The sequence below is a fragment of the Priapulus caudatus genome, unplaced genomic scaffold (assembly GCF_000485595.1).
Source record: "Priapulus caudatus unplaced genomic scaffold, Priapulus_caudatus-5.0.1 Scaffold345, whole genome shotgun sequence".
Taxonomy (NCBI): Eukaryota; Metazoa; Priapulida; class Priapulimorpha; order Priapulimorphida; family Priapulidae; genus Priapulus; species Priapulus caudatus.
In genome coordinates, this window is record NW_014577406.1 from 214,503 (window position 1) to 220,206 (window position 5,704).

A 5,704-nucleotide genomic window follows, 5' to 3' on the forward strand; every position below is an offset into this window, starting at 1 on the left:
CCGCGTTAGGAAAATAGTAAAGACTTCCATAGACTTTCATATAACAACCGTTTACTATATCTAATCAAAGAGTACATTATATTAAGCAGATATTCCTCATTCTCAGCATCGTTCTCTCATTATGAGATGAACATCTCGTATTATGTACTTTGATTTATATATTATATTATTATATATATATATAATATATACTAACACCCATGTTATATGATATATACTTAGAGTATAATCTCTCAGCTCTACCTTATAGTTCGGTTACATTTGTCTGTCAGTAGTAGACTGAAGGTGAACGTACGGTGGTGCTAGTGGCAGTGTACTACGTTCAGCCATGGCTGTTGCGAGCATGTGGTGGCCCCGGTGGAGCATGAGCAGTAGCTCTGGAGTACACGTGCCACAAGCAGACATTATAAGCAGCTTCCATGAAAGAAGATGAAGTTCTTTTTTTTCCTTCTACTTTTTAATCTAACTCACTCGCATGGGTTTGGCTGAAACTGGCCTCTTATACGTTTTACAAACTACTCGCCTCATGGTCCCCTGTGATACGCCTTTGAGTTTTGAATATGTCACCGGCGGCAACTATCGCGCGGCTATTTACGTCCGCTATCGTACTAGAGCATATCGTGAGCAGGGGGCAAGTCGATGTTTGCACGCTCCTCGTCCATCGCCACTACACTACTTGTCAGAGTCATGATGATTCGTCGTCAGCGGCATCCTAACTTCTAACCTGCGGTTCATAGATAATTTACTCTTGCTCGAATTCTCGATATTGGTTCTTCGTACTGCTTCTCCTCTTGTCGGATCACACCCGCCATTTGCTCTCCTTTCTCTGGCCTCTCCATATTTCCCCGGACATTACTGATCTCCTCTCTCTTACCCGTTTACTTCCTTACTCATTCGCCTTCTGTCCGCGCCTTGCTTCGATCTCCTTGTGTTAATCCAACACAACGTCTGTGTCAACAAATGAGCCATCGTACACCTCCTACCCTCGCTTGCTGCTCTGTCTGAGTGTCGTCCCATTCAGGTTGGCTCTGTCCCCTATCGCCCGGTGCTCTCATGCATGCATGCATGCATGCATGCATGCATGTATGCGTGTGTGTGCGTGTGCGTGTGCGTGTATGTGTGTGCGCGCCCGTGTGTGTGTGAATGCGGTGTGTGCGCGCGTGCGCGTGTGTGTGTGATGTGTGTGTGTGCGCGCGTGTGTGCAAATATTTGACAACGGGAGGTGTAACCCTGCCCGCCGCCGTCCACTGACTTTCAAGAAAATAGATCTTCAAAACTACTCAATGCATTTTTTTTTTTTTAAGAATTTGACTTATTAATGATGCTTCTAACCAGAATGATATTTTCAAAAATAATATCTAAATAAGTGAAATTGTACTATAAAATCACCCCATTTTCCTTTTTTTTGAAAAATTGTAGGTTTTTTTAAGGTAAAATATTGATATATGACTCGAGTCTAAATATCAGTATTTTTCGTTTACTGTAAATACATCTTCAACTAAAAGTGAGAGATAAATGGTTAAACCGCCATCCTCAAATCAGACCTCACTCAAACCCGTCTGGAGGACGGGTAATAGCTAGTATGATATATATGAGTATAACTTCACTCTACTTATAGTTCGTTCATTTGTCTGTCAGTAGTAGACTGAAGGTGAACGTACGGTGCTGCTAGTGTCAGCGTACTACGTTCAATGGCCTGGCGACTGTGAGTGGGGTGAGCACTGAGCAGTAGCTCTAGTACAGTTGCCACAAGCAGACCATTATAAGCAGTTCCATAAAAAGAGAAGTTCTTTTTTTCCTTCTCTTTTTATCTAACATCACTCGATGGGTGGCTGAACTGCTCTTAACGTTTTACAAACTATGCCTCAGGTCCCTGTGATACGCCTTTGAGTTTGAATATGTACCGCGGCAACTATACGCGGGCTATACGCCGCTATAGTACTAGAGCTATGTGAGCAGGGGCAAGTCGATGTTTGCACGCCTCTCCATCAGCCACTACACTACGTCAGAGTCATGATGACGTGTCAGCGTGCGGGTATAAGCGATCCTAACTCTAACCGCGTTTAGATAATTGATCGTGATTGATTTGTTTGTGACACACCCGCCATTCTTCCTTCGGCCCCCATTCCCCGGACATACGATAACCCAGTATCTACATTCGCTTCTGTCCCGCGCACTTAGATTGTTTGTAACCCACACACGTCGTGTAACAAATGAGCCCATCGACACCTCCACCTCGCGTGAGCGCCATCAGTGGCTCTGTCCCCCTATCGCGGCCGATTATCAAAATTTCCTCCGTCACCGGTTTCCCGCGAATCTCGTCACCTGATTTCCTCGTATCCCTCGCCATCGCCGACAGACGTGGCGGCAAGGTGGTGACGGTGGGACATTAGCACTGCACCCCCCCCCCCGATCCTGTAATAGCGGGGGGCGGTTTCCCCAATGAACCGTAAATTCTTCTGCGTGTGCGCATACGGCGAGAGGCAGACGAGCGAAGATAGACGATGAAAGCGCGCGAAGACGGGTGAGGCAACTTGGCTAGCAGTCACGTGACAAAACATCGAGAGTGATGGTCTTATTATGGGATGGGGGGATCTTTACACAATCTCTCGCAACATTCTCATGTAAATGTGCGAAGGGCAGTATTCGTTTTTGAGCAGCGGCTTAATTCTTATCTGTATATCTGATTGCGTCGTTGTGCATACAAAGGTGGTATTTAAGAGATACGTCCACCAATCTACGCATGCACGCTGACACAAGAGATCAAGAGAGAAAAGCTGTGGCTATATTTTTCTGGGAGATGCGGAGAAAGGGATGGAGGTGGGTAGTGGGTAACAATACAGGCGTTTGAGAGCAGATTTGATTAGTATATGAGGAAACTTTATAAGGAAGGTATATTAGTATAGTATATCTCTCGGTAGTATCTCTCTAGTATAGTATCGAGCTCTCATCCTCTCTCTCTCTCTCTCTTTTCTCTCCCTCTCCATCTCCGTGTGTGTGTGTGTGTGTTGTGTGTGTGTGTGTGTGTGTGTGTGCGTGTGTGGCGTGCGTGCGTGGCGTGGGGCGTGCGTGCGTGTGTGTGCGTGCGTGGGTCTTCTAAACTAGCCTAGCGCAGGCGACAGTACATGAAAAACAAGGACGGCATCAGAGAGATTTGATTTGTATATTGTGTTACAGGCGCCGTAAGCCAGGGGGGGGGGTTCGGGGGGTTCGAAAGTAATCCCCGCGCGCCCCCCCCAAGCAAAAACAATAATAATTTGAAAAAAATTTCAAGAATTTCACTGCTCAGGTCGCTCCATTTTAGTGTATATTAATTGGCAAAATCTCGGCATCGTGCGGAGGGTGAACAGTGAACACCGCCCCTCCCACCACCTTCCGCCGCTCGTCCGCTTGCTCGCCTCTCGCTGGTGCGCTTCGCGCGCCGAGCAGGGGCGTGTAACAGGGGGGTCCACGAGAGTCCGGACCCGCCCCTTGGCTCGCGCAGAAAACGCATCTGAGGGGGTCCTAGATTTAAAAAAAATTTAAACCGCGCCAGACGGCCCCCTTCGCGTGTCGTGTCAAGCTTTGGGTTATGGTAAGACCGGCACGCCCTGGTAAACAAATCCTGGTAGCACGCCCCTGGCCCGAGGGTGGCAAATTGCCAAACATTGAAAAACGAACCCCCGGCCCGCCAATATCAACTGTGCTAGGCGGGGCGCGCTGAGGTGTGTATATAGTACACGCTTGCATGAGTTTAAGCCAGCTAATATGGGTATTTATGTGTGCGTGCGTGCCTTTGTATCCTTATGAAGAGGAAGAGAGAAAGAACGATGGTGAGAGAAAGAGACGAGAGAGGGGTAGAGAGAAAAAGGTGTGTGTGTGCTGTGTAGTGCGTGTGTGGCGTGGGCGTGCGTGGCGTGTGGCGGCGTTCGTGGGGCGTGGGGCGTGGCGTGTGCGGTTCGGGCGTGCGTGTGTGTGTGTGTGTGTGTGTGTGTGTGTGTGTGTGTATGGTGTGCTGTGTGTGTGTGCGTGGGGCGTGTGGCGTTCGTTGCGTGCGTGTGCGTGCGTGTAGCGTTCGTGGCGTGCGTGCGTGCGTGTGTGAGGCGTGCGTTTTTGGGGCGTTCGTTCGTGCGTGGGCGTGTGTGTGCGTGTGTGCGTGTACGTGGGGCGTGGCGTTCTGTGCCTGCGTGGCGTGTGTTGTGCTGTGTGTGTGTGTGTTGTGTGGTGTGTGTGTGTGTGTGTGCGTGTCGTTTAGCTGTGGTGACTGCTGCCTGTGTGTTGTTTGTCTGTAGGCTGTGTGGTCTAGCCTAAACAAACTTACCAGCGACAGGGGCGGGAATGCGTACCGGCTACAGACGATTCCGGCGACAAAAGGCCATGCTATGGTTGACCAGATCAGCGCGAGCAAAACAGCGCAAAAACAAACAACTTGTTTCACATTAGCACTAAAAGAATATTACGGGCGAGGCGCGACGGCCCAGAGGTCGGCGCATGTTACGCGCACAGACGTAAGAGTGTGGGCGCATTGTACGCGCAGACGATCGTAAAATTACGGCATCTTTACGGTAATGGCGGGTTCCGCAGCGCCGTTTAGGCGCTGACCAAACAGTCTTGGCGCTCGTCTACGTACAACCCTTCCTGGCAAACCAGCTATTAGGCTTCGGCCGACTTTCTCCTTCGAGGCAGCCAATTACGCTGCCTGCGGTGTCTTTGCTTGCTCTCTTTCTTCTCGGCTTTGTTCAGGCGACGTAGGCCGTTAATGGGCCGGCGCAGAGGCATGTCGCTGTGCCGGTCGCCACCCGTCTGTCGCATCCGTCGGCGATGGCGGAACGATACGACGAAACTGGTGACCTATTTTGACTTGGAAATTTCGATGTGTTCTCGGAGCTTGACACGGCGGACGTGGTGAAGCGGCAGGGGGCACTTATCAGGCGGGTGGACGGCCTATCTGAAACACTTGGGGCGGCGAGCACATAAGCAATAAGCGCGAGATGACACTCGAGGGCGACAATTGCATACCCGCATGACACAATTTGCCGGGCGATCCCCAATTTTTGATAAGTCCGGCGTGAGCGTGCGCGTGTCTCTCTAAATCAGTTTAGGGAAATAGTTGTACAGACTATTACCTAGAGCTAGCGGCAGAGGCGCAAACCGCCTTGTAAGACACATCCTGTGTCGCGCATCATAGCAGGAGCTTGTTGGATGACCTTTTGATGAGTGAAACGTCCGCGACTATCGTATTCAGGGGAGCATATAAATAATACATTATAATATAAATAATCGAAATATATATTTTAAGATGGGCAAATCATTTGAATGGGATTGACACAATTTTTGTCAAAATTAAATAAAACCTTTATGCCAGCATAACTTTCGGCTAACTCGTCTATAAATACTTTAGAGGTATCGTAATATTTATTTAGAATTAGTGACTCCACGTCAAGACAAACGCCATTATAGTTGTATAGCATTGAATATATAATATAGCATAGCGTGTACTCTAGCATGAACTCTACTATGTAACGCTGAGCCTGAGTAATATATGGCTATCATTTGTATAATATTGATATCTTTGTATACCGCCAGCAACCATAAATTTTTTTGTTTTTTTTTTTATTAAATAATGTGACAAACGCACTAGTATATCACGCACCACTGTTCGAACAATTATTGAATTAGTTGACATGATTTGACCAGGAGCGTATCGAATAATAGCAGGGCTATA

The 5,704-nt window shown here is 48.2% G+C and overlaps 1 protein-coding gene across 1 annotated transcript in view; it reads left to right on the top strand.

Annotated features, from left to right (window-relative positions):
* Positions 1 to 2,749: 2,749 nt before the first annotated feature.
* Positions 2,750 to 5,704, top strand: part of LOC106809336 (apoptosis-inducing factor 3-like) — a 50,049-nt gene continuing 47,094 nt past the window's right edge. Inside the window, exon 1 of the mRNA XM_014812397.1 lies at positions 2,750 to 2,820. The gene's annotated coding sequence lies outside the window, so the exon portion shown is untranslated. The remainder of the gene's footprint in view (positions 2,821 to 5,704) is intronic.